The 20,004-nt window shown below is 34.7% G+C and overlaps 1 protein-coding gene and 1 non-coding gene across 2 annotated transcripts in view; one reads left to right on the forward strand and one right to left on the reverse strand.

Moving 5' to 3' along the window:
* The window catches only part of DPP10 (dipeptidyl peptidase like 10), a 1,197,668-nt gene that overhangs the window by 543,196 nt on the left and 634,468 nt on the right, over positions 1-20,004 (forward strand). The window lies entirely within an intron of this gene.
* On the reverse strand, positions 3,890-4,008 carry LOC118614799. Its single transcript, XR_004956146.1, has one exon. It is a non-coding gene; the product is annotated as a 5S ribosomal RNA (ribosomal RNA).

Genomic DNA, 20,004 nt, shown 5'->3' on the forward strand with positions numbered 1-20,004 from the left:
AAATAGGCAAAGTTAAGTCAAAGTGATCAAAAGCAGGTCAGCCCATTTACTACTCTGGCAATATCTCTGTGAAGACTAGGGAGAAGGTGGGTGCTTTTAAGTTTTAAGGGAAAAAAATGGTAGTTTTAAACAATACAAAGAACAATATTTTTGTCTTAATTAGTGATATTCAACTTAAAATAGTTACCTAGGAGAGCTAGGATATCATTTTAAAAATGCTATTCCTGCTACTGCTGAAGAAAAGACTTATAATCCCCGTGTGAAATTTTCTTTGAGAATTCAGGGCACTAAGGCAAGATGACGATACAATGCAATTGCAGGGCAGTAGAGATATGATCCTGAAAAAAACAAGCACATTTCTTGACTTCATAGAGTTTACCTTTTAGAATAAGATAGATTTTGATCAAGTACTGTGAAAATGGGAGGGAAGCAAATACAGATAATAGAAGACCATTTACCAGGTAATGGAAGTTGTCCACATGAGACAGATGTCAGTCCTCTGGGCTCGTACCCTGAGTGGGTGGTAGAGAACAGTCGATTTGCAAGAACTATTTGGGAGAGAGAACTGTCTATAGAGAGGATTTATATATGTAGCATTTTAGATGTAAAGTCAACAGAATTTAAAAGAGAAGCTTGTGTGTGATACCTATATATTTGCCTTGAGCAGTCAGAAAAGCAATGCTACTATTCAATATAATCATGTGTGCTAAAGTAATGTCTTATTTGGGGTGGAAGATCATGTTTTGAACATGTCAAGCTTGAGATTCCTTTGAACTATTCAAGATGAGATGTCAGGTAAGTAATTAGAGAGATGCCTCAGTCTTGCAGAGGAGAGCTGTGGAAGTAGGTATGGGTCATTGACCGTGGAAGGTAAGGTGGCAGATGAAACCATGAGTGTGGGAGATCATATTCAGAGAAAACATACAGTGAGAAGGGCGTTCAAGTTTCTATTAAGGTCTTCCCATGATAACACTATTGCCAGTCAGTCATTCTGGTGCTTTGCATAAAATAGTATACTCTAATTGACAGGTACTGTTTCTTAGAAGTTGTTTAGAAGTGAAAGCAAAGTTGCTCTTCAAGAAATGTCTCTGGCATATACTAGCAAGAAAAGCCTAAATTTCCAAATGGCCCTTCAATCTAGTCATTACATAGAATGAGCCCAGACCGAGATGTAAAATCTCAGATTGAAAACTTTGAAGGTTGTTTTGCAATTTCAGATTAGAATCCAGTCTAACTCTGAAATTGTTTTTAATCCCTAAAGAAATAGTTACCCACAGAGGTTTTGCCAAAACAATCTCTTTTAAAAAATAATTGTTGCATTTGTCAGCTGTAGTATGTAATCTAAAATTTATTTATGGATTCTAAATCTTTCTGAATCTCTTATTATCTTAGTGATTTCAAAGACAATTGAAGCTTACTAGTTCTGTCTATTTTACTTCAGGGTAAAGAGAGATGAAGGATTTTTGTTATGTTAAGCAACTCACTCTACTCTATAATGCAGAAAATACCTGCCTTTTAGTTAAAATTATATCTCTATCCATCTTAGGAAGAGTGGTCGAATTCTTGTATTCAGGGACTGTGAGTCAATTTGAAGTTCTAACAAGTAAATTTAATATCATTTATTAAATTTAATCTTACCTTTTAGGGTCAAGTATGCCTTGGTCATTTGGATTCCAACAGAGTGCAGGAAGCAATTAAGAGGGTGCTGTTGTGAATTATGCACCAAACTCAGAATTTAAAAACCTAGATTTCCATTCTCCCCATTCAGCCCACAGTATATGTTTGTAAACTGAACTTTGGGGCAACAGAAATTTCTTAACTTCCTTAACTCTATGTCTTTCTTATAAAGATTTAGTCGATTTTGTTGATTCTGTTATTATTAGAGTTTAAATTTTATTGTGAAATATTTTAAACAGTCGGGTTAAAATAAAGTGTTATACAAAGTATTACAATGAACATCAGGTTTCATCAAATTAAGGAAATAATTGTTTCAAAAATTTTAAAAGAAATTAAACATTGCAGAAACAGTTGAGTTCTTTTTCCACTCTTCCCCTATATGATTTCATTCTCATTCTCCTCCAGTATAATGTCCATTAGGAATTCGGTGCACATTAAATAAAAGATTTTTTTTTTTTTAATGACTGAAGGTCTCCCATATCCTTACCTGTCTGTGATTGTAGAGGGAGAGGTTCAGAGAGTATGCTGAATCTTTCGGTATTGGGCTTGTTTATGTTAAAACAATATAGGCCCCTGCAGTGTGGTGTCCTGCCAAGAAACATCCTGAGCCTCTTGCCCTGAAGAACAATTAAAGTTACCAAGATTTTGCTGTACCACTTACTTACTCTAACATCTCACTAATTAGTAATCTATTACTTCAGGACTTTCTTCCTTCCTAACCAATCTGGTAAACTAATTAACCAGTACTAACAGTGGCTTACTATCATATTCACCCTGGAAAATATCTTCTCTAGAAAGAAATTTTCATCCAGTTTCTTTGTTAGTTACCCAAAATCTTATTTTATAAGCACCAAACTAAGGTTCTTAAATGTAGGGGGAAAATAAGAAATAATTTTAGAGTCTTTTTTTATTTTAAATCACTTAGGTACCTTTAAGAAATTCCTCTACCATCATTCATCCATAAAGACCTGAGACAATCACATTCACCATTTACATTCAAAGACACAGCATGCTAATGGAATTATGATTAATGCGTAGGTAACAGTCTGTTTTTAATACCCGTTAGATATTGTTATATTATAATGAAACATTTAAGAAAATACATGTGACATTCGAATGAACACTAAATGATTTCATTTCACACTAATCAATATGAAATTAACTCCATATTACATGAAAATGTTAAACATTACTGAAATAAGCAATAAAAGAGAATTATTCTATAATTTCACAAACACATCATGGTCGAAAATTTGTTATTAAAAAATGACAAAGATGTTGTAAAACATTTGTTTAAAAGTCATTTATTTTAAAAATAATTAAAGGAAAATAACATCATACCAGTAGTTTCATTATGTACTTTAAATCAATAAACAAATGAAACACACTAAAATGTAGGCAAAAATGAAAAAATACCTATTCGAATAATGCAATGCTTAATAAAGGTTATGTAAGTAATATACTTAAAATTAAACAACATATAGAGTCTATAAATGCAAATTTTTAGAATTATGTTTCAAAATCAAAAATTTAAGTAATTAACTGAAGAGATTGCTAACCTTGGCAGTCCTGAATTTACGTATGTGATTGGTCAACTGATACGACAATTTAAATTGTTTCAAATTATGGGCTTAAAAAAAAATTCTTTTGTTTCTATATCCATTCTTATTATTTCCAAACATTCATTTGAATTAAAGACATATTTAAATATTACAGATAATTTAAATTGCTCAAGTGATTTGTTAAATTGCTAAAAGTAACACCATTATTATTACGTAATAATCTTTTGATTAGTATGACCTCTTTATAATCATACTAAATAGATATTTGTGGGTTACTTGATTAATGGGTGATTTTTATTTAGATTAAATCTATGATAAACTTAAGAGTATCCAGTTTGGGTGGGTTTTTGTGTTGTTATTCTTGTTTTTGCTTCATCCAGTAATTCATTAAAGTACACACACTTAATTGAGTGCCACACACACTTAATTGAGTGCCCACTCTATAACATGCTAGGACACAGAAGAGGGCCTCAAGGAAATCACAGCTTAATGTGGAAGACAGACAAACAAGGACATATTGTGTGGCTCGCTGTGCTTAGAGACATTAGCAGAGCAGGAGAAGCCCAGAGGAAATCTGTGCACTGAATTTGGTGCATAATCAGCTTCTGGAGGAAGCATTATCAGGGTTGAGACTTTTTTTTTTTTTTTAATGCCTACAGCACCTGATATTCCTAGATGGTCTCCCATCCAAGTACTAATCAGGACCAACCCTGCTTAGCTTCCAAGATCAGACAAGATTGGGCACATTCAGGGTGGCATGGCTGTAGACAGGCTGAGTCTTAAAAGACTAGTGCTTACCACCTAGACAAAGGGGGATGAAGAGAGAAGTAAAAACAGCCCATATAACTACATAGCAGTGGCTTAACTTAAGTAGTAAAATGAGCTTGGATAGAGTGGGAGAAAAGTGACTAGAGAGAAACAGTAAACACCAGACACAAGGGTCCTCATGTCACTGTGAGGAATTGGAACTTGTTGCTCAGACAGAGAAATCCATAAAAATATGTAAACAGGGAAATGGCAATGTCGGGTTTGTGTTTCAGAGAGCTCATTCTACTTGCCTTGTTGTTGTTGAATATTTCCTACAATTTAGACGAGTTAGGTGGACACAAAAAGAAGCTTTCTAATGATCTCCACAGGCTTTACCTATGACAGTAAAGGAGTCAGAGGCCACACTAAGCTTATGGACACTGGCCTTATAGTATATGGCAATCTACAATAAAAGAAAGGATGCAAACTTGTTTAGTCCTTTGTTTCTTCTTCCTAAGCATGGAGGCAACTAAAAGAGCTCAGGAATAGAGCTGGAAGTTCATTAAAGTTAGGGGTCTGTGAACTGTGGCCTCCAGCCCACCGCCTGTTTTCAGAAATAGAGTTTTATTGGACCTCAGTCATGTTCTCATTCTTTTACGTATTGTCTATGGTTATTTTTGTACTACAACAACACAACACTCACAAAAGAGATCATATGACATACAAAGTCTAATACATTCACACTCTGGCCCCGTATAGAAAATGGTTGCCAACCCCTGACTCACTTGTTCCCATACATGTATTTTTTTCACCTATTTCTACTTTCTTTGCTCTTTTTTTCTTCTTATGCCTCAGTCATAACTGAAATAATTTTCCTTCTGCCTGAAGTACAACCTTTAGATTTTTTTTAGTGAAAGTCTGTCATAATGACCCCTCTCACCTTTGTCTAAAACATACTTTTTTTCACCAATATCCTTGAAATGTTTTCTGGGTTGTAATTATTTTCTTTTACGCATGAAGGAGATTATTCTTCTATTATCAGTCTTACTTTGTTGCTTTTAAGACATCAACTGTCAGCCAATCTCTTGCTCCCTGGAAGGTAACCTTTCCTTTTTGGTTTGCCTCTGGCGTCTCCTAAGATTTTTCTCTTGGTTTTTGTTTTTGTTTTTTGTTTTGTTTTGTTTTTGTAATTTTTGTTCCCCCTTGCAGTTTCAATGTAATGTATTTTATTGTAGATTTCTTTTTAATTATCCTGCATGAAATTTGGTAGTGCAAAACTGGGCTTCTTGAATCTGCAGATTACTGTCTCGCATATCTAGAAAATTCTCCACCATTATCTCTTAAGATATATCTCCTTTCCCACAGTCTCTCTTCTCTCCATCCAGAGCTCTGATTACATATCCTAGACCTGGTTATGGTGTCATGGTTATTAGTCTCTCTCCAGTATAGTCTTCTTTTGGCCTTCTGAAAAGAACTCTAGATAATTCTTTTTAATGTATTTTCAGATAGATCAAGTTTGTCTTTAGCTCTCCTTAGTTTGTTGTTAAGCCCATTCACAGAAATTTAAATTTTTATTATGTATTTTTTCCAGAAGTTTTTTTTTTCCCCCAAACCTACTATGTCACTTCTTATAGTTTCCAGCTTCTGCAGATATTGTTAAGTTGGACTTTCATTTGTTTAAACATTGTCGGTGTAGTCATTTTGTGGTCAGTGTTTAATTATTTCAACATATGGTGTCGTTGCTTTATGTTGTGGTTCTGGTTTCCAGTTTTGCCTTTTCTGCTTATCTTTGCAGAGTCTATCATATATGTACCTAGTTATCATTTTTGATGTGAGGACATTCTATTTGAAAAACTGTTTTAGGACCAATTTGCAAAACAATTTTTGAAAGAAAAAGTCCAATTCTGCATCGGGCTTGAGATTTGATACACATAATTTACTATACAACTATAATTCTGCCCAGGCACTGCCACTTGCTGTTCGCCCTCAGCCTGAGAGTAAACTCTTTAGGGTCTCAACTTATCAAGAAGGAGCCCTATTAGACTTTCTGGTTTAGTTGAATTCTGGGCTTTGATTCTCGTCCCACTTTCAGAAGGCCCCTGCCAGGAAATCAGATACCTTCAGGGCAGAATCAATCTCTGCACTGGCATACATCTTTGGGGTTTTGTTGCCCCCGCATTTTTGACCTATTAGTTCCTTGCTGTCCTACTGTCTATGTGATGCTCTGAAGAATTTCTTTTGTAATATTCTATCCAGCTTTTTAAAGTTGTTTTCAGCAGGTGAGTATCCCCTAAAGACCTAGCTCTGCCATTTCTAGAAACAAGACATGTTCTGAATATTCGTTTTAAAGGTGAGGATATTAGGTTAAATGAGGCCTTGGTGTTCTGCCAAGGAGAACGCTTCCTCTGCTGCCTTGATGGGTCAGAGAGAGGTTTCTCACCCTTTAACTCTCTGAACGTAAAGGACAGTAGCAAGATTTTGTGCTCTTTTTGCTCCGACATTATACAAAGCTTGTACTAAAATAACTACTTGAGGCCATTTTTGTATGTAAAGCGCTGTGACTATGGCAAACAATCAGAATTCCAAGAACTCTGTTTTGCTCGTGCTGTGATAGATTGTGTAAATGGCAATTTGTTGCAGCTTCTTTTATCAAGGTAGTCTATTTCTTCGCTCTTTGAATCTGGTCTGCCTCATATGCTACTGTGGTAGATAAATGCTACAGGGTGGATGTTATATATGGTTTAATTAGGTTCTCTAGAATTTTTGAGCATATCCACTCTTACTTTTGGAACCCGGTGAACTTCACTTGCTCAAGTCAGAGAACCTACGAGCCGACTATTGATTTATGAGTAATCTCACCTGAGACCAATTGAGATCAGCCAAGTCTGGCCCAGCGTAAGAAAACCACTTAGCCAAACCCAGCCAAAATTGCTAACCTGTGGATTCATGAGCTAATGTAACCAGTGGTTGTTTTAAGCTTTAAAAGAGGTTTGGTTGTTTGTAGAAAAAGCTAACTCATAAAGCTATACTACTTTATTGAAATGATTCTCTTAAATTTGCTAATCACCTCTTAATTGTTAAATCAATGAGCATTTGTCAGTTCTTATTTAATGAGACTATTTTTGTACCATCTGACAATATTGATTAATATTTAAAAATCTGTACTCTCTTCATTTCTTTTTTTTTAATTAAAATGATTAGGTTAACATCGGTTAATAAAATCAAATGAGTTTCAAGTGTACAATTCAATAATACATCATATGTATCTTGTATTGTGTGTTCACCACCTGACTCCTGAAGTTACATTTCCTTCCATCACCAAATATTTGACTCTCCCTTTACTTCAACCTACCTTCCCCCGCCCCTCTTCTCTCTGGTATCACTAATCCACTGTCTGTGTCCATGAGTCTCTGTTTGTTCATTACTTTAAGCTTTATATCTCAAATATGAGTGAAATCATATGGTTCTAAACTTTCTCTGTCTGACTTATATAGCATGATAATCTCAAGATCCATTCATGTTGTCACAAATGGCAGTGTTTCAACTTTTCTTATGGCTGAGTAATATGCAATTGTATATATGTACCACATCTTTTTTATCCAATCATCTGTGAAGGACACTACAGTTGTTTCCATGATGGGCACCTTGAATAATGCTATGAACATCAGGGTGCATATATCTTTCTAAATGTTTTCAAGTCGTTGGGGTAAATGCCCAGATGAAGGATTGCTATCAGTATGCACAAAATTACTCATATAGTAATTCAGTAATTCTATTTTTAGTTTTTTGAGGAAACTTTCCCATATTGTTTTGAACAGTGGCTGTATCAATCGGCATCCCCACCAGAAGTGTATAAGGGTTCTTTTTTGCCCACAACCTCTCCGACACTTGCTACTACTTGTCCTGTTGATGATAGCCATTCTAAATGATTTGCACTTTTTTCATAGTTAGTGAAGTTGAGCATATTTTCATATGTCTGTTGGCCAATTGTAAGTCTCCTTGGGAAAAGTGTCTGTTCAGGTCCTCTGCCCATTTTTTAATTGGATTTTTTTAATTGTTGAGTTGCATGAGTTTTTTATAAATTTTGGATATTAGGCCTTTATTGGAGGTCTAATATCACCATTACATTGTTTGCAAATATATTCTTCCATTCAGATAGTTGCTTCTTTGCCTTGTCGATGGTTCCTTTTGCTATGCAGAAAATTTTTAATTTGATATAGTCCCCTTCATTTATTTTTGCTCTTACTTCCCTTGCCTTTGAGATCAAATTTATAAAATTCTCTTTAAATCCCAGGTTCATGAGTTTAACGCCTGTGTTTTCTTCTATGCGATCTATTGTTTCAGGTCTTATATTCAGATTTTTGAACAATTTGAGTAAATTTTGTGCATATTGATAGATGGTTTCATTCTTTTGCATGTGGCTTTCTAATTTTTTAGCACCATTTATTGAAGTGTACTCTCTTCATTTTTGTGATACCATATCTTCTTGCTTCTACTAGAACTTCTGTACTGTTATTTCCCCATTTCTCTTGTGTATTTTATTTTATTTCTTCTGTTCTGTTTCTTTCTCGCCCCCCCCCATAAGTATTAGCATTTAACAGGTTTAATATTCTTTCCACTCCTCTAACCACAAACTCTCCTGTTGGCTTTCCCTTTTTTTCCTTTCCACTATCATCTGTATGACCATGATAACGTGATCTGTATCTTTCTATAAAACCTCTTCCTGCATTATAGACTTGAATATATAATCTGACAGCTGATAGTTAGATATATATACCTCTTTAGACCCTAAGATTCAATATATCCCAAACTATTAAAGTCATGTTCTTCTCTGCCATCTGCTGGCTGGTTAGCTACTCCTTCATTTCACAGAGCATCACAGCTAGTAACCCAACCACCTGCTAAAGAAACCAAGGCTCCATCCTCTTCATCATGTTTGTGTCCTCTCTGTTTCTATCACACTGCCCCAGATCAGCCTACCTTTTCTCTCTCCCGAAACACTAACGGCTTCTCAATTAGTCTTCTTAACTGTTTTGTTTCTTTTATAGGCATCTTAAACTTAAGCTGTCAAAATAAGTTGTTCAAAAAAATTCAGAGGCTCTAGCAACTTTGGCCAATCATAAACATACATGCTACCACAATTATTTTCTCTCCCTCTGACAGTCATCATTAAGCGATTTTTGCATTATTTTCATCTTAAGCCTAGTCTCCAACCCTACACAGTTATTACTGTTGGTAGGAGATGGCTTTAAAGCTGAAATCTACTTGCCTTAGGATTCTCAAAGATAAACAATGCCTGACACTAAACGGGTAAAAACACATTTTAATCCGTAATATACTATTATAATAAGAAAGAGTGTCAAGCATGAACTGAACTAAATTTTGATTGGTACAGAAGTGACTGGGCATTTTAAAGGGAGAATGAGGAAGTAGGAAGAGGGGTGAACATTGTCTCAGTAGATTCAGAAAAGTGAAAAATTACAAAGGATTAGGTCAGCTGTATCTTCTAGTTGGCAAATATGGAAATTAGAATTTTATCCTCCCACAGAGACTGGAAGACTGGGGTAATATTCCTTCTGATGGTCACATTTCAATGGAATGGCTTTTGGGTCCTTAAGAAATATACTCCTGAGTTGTAGGATATATATATATATATATATATTATATATATATATATATATATATATATATATATATATATAATCTCAAAGGAACAAAGGAAGGAGTCATAGTTGAAGCCCTTTTTAATAAATGCTCTAAGAAAGGGTGTTAGGGGTATATCTTCTGATGTTGACTAAAACAGTAAATTTGGCAGGGTTGTGGAGGTGGGGGCTGAGGGAGGGGAACTTTGAGTCTTCTCAGGCAAGAACTTTAAGGGAGTCTAGAGTCATCCTAGGGTTAAGGATTTGAATTGTCAGAAACTACGTTAGTGTTTGTTTAATTCTTTTACTGTAGGAGAAGGGGGGCAGATGAAATCATTTATGTTGAGAATCTGTAGTTTTACAGGCCAAGGTTGAGACCTAGTCAATAAGAGGGCTCTGAGAGCCCAGTTAGTTTGGTCATGATGATCATCTTTGTCAGGATTAAAGTCTAAACTCCATAACATTACATTATAGCGATAGTGTAAACATTCAGTAAATACTTCATAATTGTTCCGATTAATTATATTGCTGCATAGAAGATAATCCCCAAATTCAGTGGCTTATAGCCACAATAATAATGTACTTCACTCATAATTTGGGCAGAGCTCTGAGGGGAAGGCCCATCTCTGCTCCATGGAGAGTTAACTGGGGCAGCTCAATGAAGGCCGGAGAATTTATTGTCAAGGTGGGTCATTCATGTGACTACCAAGATGGTGCTGACTGTAGGCTGGGAGCTCAGCCAGAACAGTTGTCGAGAACTTCTGCTTCTCTCTATGCGAGTCTCTGCATGGACTGGCTTCAGCTTCCTCAGTGTGGTGGCTAGATTTTAATAGCAAGAGTTCTGAGAGGCCCAGGTTATAAAACAATTCTTAGGACACAACCTGGGAAGGCCTAGAAGGTCACTTTTATCATATTTTATTGACCAAGCAAGTGTTAAGGCCAACTCAGATTCAAGAAGAAGGGCTTTCACTTGTTGGTGAGAAGAGTGTTAAGGAATGTGTGCCCATTTTTAATTACTATGCTGAGTACCTGAATACAAGATTCCTAATTATCTGTTCCCTGTCTATATCTTCTAAATTAATTTTTCCACTCCTTCTTGTACACTTTATTAAAAAATAAACAACAAAAACCCAACTACTCGTCCTTCTTTTATATTCTACTTTCCTTGTCTCTGTGTCTCTATAGATGTTGTATTCTCAATTCAGAATGCCTGTCCATTCTCCTACTATTCAGTCTATACACCACTACACCTCTTTTAAGATTCAACTCAGGTTTTTTTTTTTTTTTTTTTTTTTTTCCAGGTATCCTTTTATGAAACATCTAGATGCATTTCCATTGTGATCTTGTCAAACCCTGTATGGATCCCTGTAAATATACCTGCATACCATTGTGCAGTTTTTGATTTTACCTCATTAGAACAATGAAATTTTAAATATATCTTAAATGTCTTTATATGCTCAGCATTTAGCACAGTACCTAACAATTATAGCCACTTGGTGGTTTTAAAATAGAAAACAAAAACAAAAAACACATGAAAACATGGAAAGGAAAATGCTGACCTCCCCAAACTCTAACAGTACTTGGGGACTCATTTGATAATTGGTCATTCAGTCAGGATTCTGATTTCAAAGTAACTAGGAATGTAGGGAACATTTTCTTTGATCTCAGAGAAATTCCCAAGGAGTCCTACTCTTTGTAGACAAATGTTTGACAAAGGGTTGTGAGATCAGGTTCACTGCTCTCTCAGATTCTGTTTGGTACTATGATTACAGTGCCGAAGCAGCTTGAATTTCCTGGGCAAGAGTACACTATGCTGTAATAATTCAGAAGCTGTTTTTTTGTTCTGAAAACATATGGTGCTAGCTCAGATTTATCTTGGGAAAAGCTGGTCAGGAAGAGAAACTGCTGAAAAGCTGAAATTTCTCCCAACAGCTAAGGAAACGATGGAGGGGCTCTGGCGTCCTTCCTCAGAGAGCTCCAGCTTTCTGCCAGTTTGTGGTCCATATGCTGAACCCAGAGAACTACTTCAGTTCTAATAATGATTGCCTCAAGTTACGGTGGAGCCTATATTCCCCCAGAGGGCTCAACCTTCAAGCATGTCTAAACGCACTCTGTTAGAAAGCACAGCCTCAGAAAAAAATAGATTAGCACTTCTAAGAAAAAAGTTTATTTTTATTCCTCCTGGTTACAGAGTTATGAGTTGGCTTGTTCAAAGGAGTTCTCTTTTTCAGTTGTTCAGTTGAGTGCAACATTTATTCGGGGGAGCACATGGCACAGAATATGACAATAGAGAAAATGCCGTCTTTTGGTTTATCTCTTGCAGAGGAGTTTGAAATGGGGCTAAGACCACCTGAAATGAATAATATCCTGAAAATTCAGTCTGTATTCACCTTGTGATTTATTATTTCACTATAATAGACCGAATTACAGTTGGCCCAGGGACTAAAAAAAAATCTTACTTGACTTGTTTTATGTACTCTTAAAATATCTGCTTCATCTAGGTAAAAGATCTCTTTCCCTACTCATCTGCCTTCTCCCCACCCTTCTCTTCCCACCTCCTTCCCTTCCCATCTCCTCTCCTACCTCTTCTCTTTCATCATTCCATCTCTCAACCCCTCTCAATTGTATATGTACATATAAACATATATACATATTTAAATATATACCATTTAAACATATGAATATCCAAAATAAATCAGACTTTCTGGTTGAATGAGTACAATAGACTTTTCGATTTGAATTTTATACACTCAGATTTCTTCCGAACAGAAGAATAAAGGTAGTTTTATAGCACTTACCCCAGAAAGATAGGTAGTAAACACGTGAATATTATGTACCCAGGGAATGAAGTTTTAATAAAATATTGTCAATAGTAAAAGGCATATAGTAAGTTGAGGAAAATACCATATTTAAAAAAAGACAAAAACTTTTTGCTAAGTTTCTATTAGGAAAAATGGTGTAATATGAATGTTCCATCTTTGGTTATAATAATGGATTAAGAATAGAGAGTGATTGAAATTAAAAAATTCTAATGAAATGTTTAATGATTTTTAAAAATGGTTTTATTCTAATCTAAATATATCATATATCAGAGTAAAGACTAGTTTTAATACATTCATAACACTAATTTCTAATTAGCTTATCAGGCTAGGCATTTCTCGATAGAGGGATACCCTGATTTCCTCTGTACATAATACAATTTCATAGGGTATGTTGTGTGTGTTTGTGTGTGTGTGTGTGTGTGTGTGTGTGTGTTCACATCCATTCTGTTATGACAACCAAAAGTGTGTCATTTGCTGGATCAGCTTAAATATTTCCCTTTAAATACTAACATGTTTAGAAAACATTTTTTTTTCAGAAAAAAGTGTTAATTTCAAACCTATCTTTTACAAATTATAATAAATTATTTTAATCTAAACAAATGAGTTTGTAGTACTATATTTGGAAAATACATAGTTATATGGAGATATTCTAATAAGATAATACTTCTCAAAAAGTCAAATTTCAAACTAAAAAATTCAGAAGCATATGTATCCTTAGTATTTGGCTAATGCCATTAAGATATAGAATAGAAAATTCCTGTTTCCCCCAACCTTTATCAAATGAAAATAGGTATTCTTCCAAAAATTATATACATATCTCATTTAAATCAGTCTTTCTAACCATGGCTGCTTATAATACTGTTTATATTCAAACTATTTTATAAAATGTTCTATAAACAGCTAAAGCATCACATCTTATGCTATATAAATAAATGTATTATGTATATATTGCACATATCTATACCTCTCCTTGCACATACATTATCTTCCATTTTGCTCTCAACCCATAAGAGCAGGGTGTGTGTCCTGTTCTAATCTTAAGAGTGTTAGCCAGTCACAGGACAAATGTTCTCAGCCAGTAAGTACGTTCTGTGTTCCACGTTGAGGGCATTCTCCAATGCATTCTATTTATTTTGCTGCGCTGTCTCCTGGTGCTGTCATTTATCTTGTAAGTAAACAGTTTTGATTACAACAGTTAGAAGAAGTTGAATCTGCCAAACTGAAACATCCAGCTGAATATGCTAGATGTTAAAATAATAATGTTATGTTAGCTGTAGGCACCTTTAAGGAAATATTTTAAGGAAAAGATGGGCATCAGAGATTGGTAGAAATATTTTAAGTTTTATGGCTGTAAAAAAAAATTCACTCAATTAATTAGTATAAATACCTTTTAAAGTAGTGGTTCTCAAACTCAAGCATGCATCAAAATCAAATAGAAGTTTGGTGAAACAACAGATTGCTCACCCCACCTTCAGAGTTTCTATTCAGGAAATCTAGGGTGAGGCCTAGAATACTCATTTCTAAAAAATTCCAAGTGATGCTAATGGTGTTAGTTGGAGAGCACACTTTGAGAACCATTCTTCTAGAGCAGGAGTCTCCAACCTCAGTCTGGTACCAGTCCGTGGCCTGTTAGGAACCGTACCGCACAGCAAGAGGTGAGTGGTGGGCAAGTGAGCAAAGCTTCAACTGTTTTTGCAGCCACCCCCAAGTGCTAGCATCACAGCCTCAGCTCCACCTCAGATCATCAGGAGTTTGATTCTCATAGGAGCACCCATCCCTGGTGCCAAAAATGTTGAGGACTGCTGTTTAAGAGCAATACCATGAGGATTCTTCAATCTGGATTTCATCAGAATTACTGAAATATTTGAAAATTGTTTGAGAAAAATAAAAATGGTGCTACCTATTTAACTTCCACACAAATAATGAAAGAAAAAAACTATATCTGTATGCTATTTATTTCTTTTTCCACTGAACACAGTGAAATGTTGAGTAAACTCAGCCAAATTTAACTAAGAAAAGAAAATCTGTATTCCTGGACACAGTAGACGTTCACGCTCATTACCTCATTACTGCCATCCCCTTTGGTTGTTCACTGCCAGAGTAACATCTTGGAATACTGTCATCATGATAACCTGCTCTACCTTTTATGTCTTAAATTCTGATATGCCACCCTCTCACAATCTCCTCAAACTTTCCAGGCCCCGATTTCCTATTTTTTCTTTTATTCCTCTTTTCTCAATTTCTTGATTCATTTTCTTCTGCCTTCATCGTTTTCCTAAATCCAGTGAGACAATCGTCGTAGTCATCGAGAAATAATCATTCTTTTTTACTATGAGAAACGCCCTTGCTTTCTTGTCCTTCTCACACAAAGCCAAAACAATCTAATCTAATCATCTTATTTTTCCTTTGACTTTCATGTTAATAATCATCTGTAAAAAATATGTTAAGACCACCATGTGAATTTGCAACTGGAAATGTATCAGCTCCGATATTGATTGGTGGGGCAGTAGTTGTGCTCTCTGCCATTTTTCAAATCTTTACTTCAGATTCTTGTCATTGAAGTCCCTTTCTAACCACTTCCTTCATCACACTATGGAAAAAGATCTTCCTCATGTGCTGCCTACATAAAATAGTAATAATAATAATAATAATAATAGCCACCAGTCATTTTTCTTCTTTGACTTTTTCTTCCTTCCCTATGCTGGTACTTGTGTCTTCACTAATTTTTGCCTCATTGCTACCTGCTTCAGAGGAAAACAAGAGCAGAACAAGAGCCAACACAGAGGTAGTATTGGGTAAGCGCCACATTTCGCTTCATATGTCTTATCACCAGAGGAGTGCCTGGGAAAGTAGGCTGTGTTTCAATGTTCGGAAACAAGGCCCAGCCACAGCAGGTTGCACTTTCATTTGCCATTAAAACAAAAACAAAAACTCACTCTTTGAAATCATGTCTTTCCTGGCTTGTCTCCTAAATCAAACTGTGAGCTTTTGGTTCCATGCCTTTCAGCTCCGTCCCTAATAACTAGCTCAGTATCTGGTACATCACAAGGACTACTCAGTAAATAAGTAGTGGATCATTCTTCTTTTTTCATTTTCTAATTCCAAAGTTATTTCCCCTTAATTTTCTCTTCTCGACCCTTACTTTTTGTCTTATGCTTCATTTTGTATTATTATTCATTTGCTAAATGTTCACATCTCATTTTTTTAAAAAATATAAAACATAAAAATGCAAAGAATTCTGTTCATCCAGAGGTAATTTTTGCCAGCAATTGTTAAATGACATTCTGGACACAGGTCTGTATATTTAAAGTTTGCAGTCTCTGGGTCTTATACTTGTTTTTGTTTGTTTGTTTATTACCACTCTTTCAGGAGGGGTGTGAATTCTACTTGGAACAGTTATTTGAAGATGAATAGAATGGGAATTAAAGGATGGAGGCCGCCACCTTGGAACTACCTAAAACCTTGGTTCCTGTTTGTTGTTTCAAATATCTTTTCACAATATCTGTTCTGTTTTCCAACTTAGGGGAAGCTTTCTATTCAGTGTTTGGTGCTTGGGGAGGAGATTGGTTCACAGTGAAGTCCTGTGATGTGCTCAGATAGATGATCAAAGTTACCCCTCCCTCCTTATTCTCTTGTGGCCAACCATCACCCTGTGCTAGGAAACAGGACTGAGGACAAAATGGCACATCAGCAGATTGTACTTGATAAGCCCCTTTCCTGGAGATTTAAGTCTGCTCCCTTCCTCCCTTGGACTATACTTCTAGATCTAGTTAACAGTCTCCCACAAAGTAGTGCTGAATCTCCTTTTCAGGACCATGTCACGCTCCTTTAGACAAGTATTGTGATTATTCATAGTTTAAGGAGATAGATATTAGCTTTATGCATCTTCCCTCATCTTTGTCTAAATCTTAATGAGTGATAAGGATTTTTTTTTTTTTTTTTAGTTTTAGGTTTGCAGTTAGAAACTTCATATTGAAACTAACCCCTCCCCCCTCACCCCCGTGTCTATATATATGTTCAATAAGGCTTAAGGGAAGAGAGTAGAAGAAAAATGGCTTAATTCTGCCATTTTTTCTAGGAAAGACCTGCCCATTTACTTTGAAATTGTTTTTTATGAACAATGTACTAAAGAGGCAAAATTAACAAAGATAAAACTAAAACCTGTTTGTAGTTGTACTTCAGCCTGGGAAAGGCTTCATATTATTTTCGTTTTACCTGCAGTTCAGTTCAGCTTCTCTCTTCTTTGAGTACTGTATACATGTTCAGCCCACCTGCTTCGACATTGTGTTTTCTGGTGTGATAGCTTGTTTGCCATTTAGTACTGAGACTAACATTCTGTTACAAGTGTAAGCTGAAAATAGTCACAATGGTGCTATGAAACTTTCAGGGCAATGCCTTTAAATAATCATCTCGACTCCAGTACCTTATAGAGTCCACTAATAATGCTAACTGCTGCTGTCATTGAGCATATGTGTCTTATTAGGCACTCTGCTAAGGGTTTCTATACATTTTAATTATTTTAGCTCCCTGGGACTTATCTACTATACCCACTTTTTAAAAATAAAGCAACCAAACCTCAGAAAGCTTAAATAATTTGTGCCACTTCATCATATTAATAGGTGGTAGACTCTTCTCTTTGACTTGTCTATATTTTGAACGCTATCCAAACTAATACCAAATAACTCACCTTCCAAACAATTTGGGTCCATTATCATGTGATTCATACGTTATAACCTTATTAATTTGTTCATTTCTTATTGCTCATTTCCAGAATAGTCTTGCCACTCCTTTTAATATAAAATATCCTATCCAGTTTTAAAGAGCCAGTTTATATCTCATCTTGTAATTTGTCCTCCCCTTGATTATCCTAGCATAAAGTAATGTTTATTCTTCTATGCTACTAAGGAATATCTGTTTGTAACACTTATTTGTATGTATCAGTTCATGTTAGAAATATACTTATCACCTTTAGGTCTCAGAGTTGTTCTTAGCATCTCCCATTCTATCTGGTATAGGACTGTCTTGTTTTTGTTTTTGGTTTTAGTACTTGATTTCAATAAATAGTGTGAAAAGAGAAAGTGTGATAAAATAACATTAAAAAATAATGTGTTATTTATTATAAGAAGGCTTACATCAAATTCTAGCATTTACTAGCTGTGTAATATTAGAAAATGTGACAGGGGCCACTGGACCTCAATATTGTCATCCAGAAACATGGTAATAATAATAATAAAATGACTTGTTTTACCTTTTATTGAGTTTTTAAGAGAGAATCAAATACAATAATGGGTGTGGAAGTGTTTTATAACTCATAAAGTGCTATGTGATTGTATTTTATCATTGATAATAAAAAAAATAGTTGATTGATTATTTAATTGACTTTTAGGTAGGGATATAGTGGGCAGTAAAAAAAAATACAGTTGTAGAGTTTGTCGATATTGTTTTTCCTTTTTACATTGCCTAGAGGCTTTTTCACCACCCCTTAAGATAAAAGGCTAGAAGATAAAATGCAGGAAAAACTGTAGAGGTAAGGTGAAAGTCCAGTTGGAATACAATGCAGCAAACCAAGAGGTGGAGTGGAAGACATGTGAAAACTCTTAAGTGACAAGCTACACAGAGAAATAAGAGTTGCTTGAAGCATATGAAATATGGGTGCTCCTGTTAGATCAGCAGATCAGCAAAGGTAAACTGAATGGCATATACATATTATATGCATCACGAAGCAATATCGTAAATACCAACAATGAATTATATGTTGAATCAACTAACATAAAGAATATACTACAGTGTAGGAGAACACTATATTTTATACTATTACTTGCCATTATAAAGGATAGATCAAATTTTAAAATAATTTAAAACATTTTAATCCAGACTTTAAAATGGATAGTTACAAAAGTTTATGTATTTGCTTTGGAGGAAAACTAAATTTGGAGAAATAACAATAATTTGGAGTCATATCATGCCTAGAAAACTATGCACTTAATATTTGTTGAGTGAATCAGTAAATGGCAGTCACTGACTGGAACACAAACTAAACAGTTTCTCTGGGTAAAAGGTAAGGCGAAACAATGATTCTTTTGACCCATAGTGCTGGGACATTAATTATATTAAAAAAAAATAGAACTCTAAAAAAATTTAAATGTTCAAAAAATGCATAAAATATCACCTAATATTTTTATTGTTCTACTAAATGAATTTACTGTCATTTATGAAAGTGTAATTATTGTATCCGTCTCTTTGTGTAGACACATTTGTGAACCACTTTAAATAAATCATCTATTTCTTTTTAATTTTTAACAATGAAGAAGTTCTCCCTTGTATCCATCAAATATACAGTTTCAAAAACATTTTATGGAAACGAATGGGTAATTTAGGGAATAAAAATGCCCTACATATAACAGTGTGATTTCTTTTAAAACTGATTGAGAGGCATTTGAGAATCACCTACAGTTTTTAAGAAATATCAAGTAACTTTGAAGCATTAAGTAATGAGTTGCAAATGATGGAGTTCACGCATCCGTTAAATGTTAAATGTAAAGGAAAAAAATGTTTGTATAGTAGGTTTAATCACTGTTACTTCACACAATGATGTGCAAATTAAAATCAAGATCATGCCATGTAAATAGGCTTAGACTCTTCAGAGTTGGAAACATGACAGCAACTGACCTTTATTGTTATGCTTTACTGCAACAAAAGCTCTGTGGTTGTTATGCAATTTCTAGTGCGAATTGACTGAAAATGATAATAGAAGTGAAATATCTGGACTGAGGTATATATTTTGGGAGTTAGAAAAATTACTTTCTTACCTTCAGCAAACTTTCTCATTGATCACAAGAGTCAAAAGGCAATCCTCAATCCTCTTAAGCCTTTAACTTACAACAGATGGTAAACTACTTCAACTGGAACACATAAAATTAATGTAAAGGTGATATTCTAGGAGTAAAATGGGAGATTCCATTGAATTGTGAGCTTCTTGTCTGTCTTATTAATTCTTATGTCTCCTGGATCTAACATAATACCTATTTTGAAATAGATACTTCATGAGTGTTTATTGACATTAACAGAATTCAATTATATAAATTTAAATGTAGTTGAATTATCTAAGCAATTAATTTAGCTAAGTAGTTTTACTTACCTGACAATGACAAATATAGCATTAAAATGAGCACAGAAATAAGTATCGCAGAGTTTTGCAAGCATTTTCTGTAAAGGGCCAGATAAAAAATATTTTAAGTTTAGAATGTCAAAATGCAAAATCAAGGATATTATGTGGTACTTATATATCTATTTAAAATTTAAAAATTTAAATAAATAAGGTATAAAAATTATAAATATTTAAAAAGATAAAAACATTTCTTAGCTCACAGGCCATATAAAAACAAGAATTGGGCGCATTTAGTCTATGAGGTTTAGTTCACTGACCTCTGAAGTAGACCCTTGTGCAATAAATTTGAAGATTTAAATATTTCTATAGACTTGGCCCTTCGTTATGCAAATTTATTTAAAAGAAGGTTAAGTAAGGTGATAGATTAAAATCAATTTCTTGTGCAT

The sequence above is a fragment of the Rousettus aegyptiacus genome, unplaced genomic scaffold (genome assembly GCF_014176215.1).
Source record: "Rousettus aegyptiacus isolate mRouAeg1 unplaced genomic scaffold, mRouAeg1.p scaffold_m13_p_2, whole genome shotgun sequence".
Classification (NCBI taxonomy): domain Eukaryota; kingdom Metazoa; phylum Chordata; class Mammalia; order Chiroptera; family Pteropodidae; genus Rousettus; species Rousettus aegyptiacus.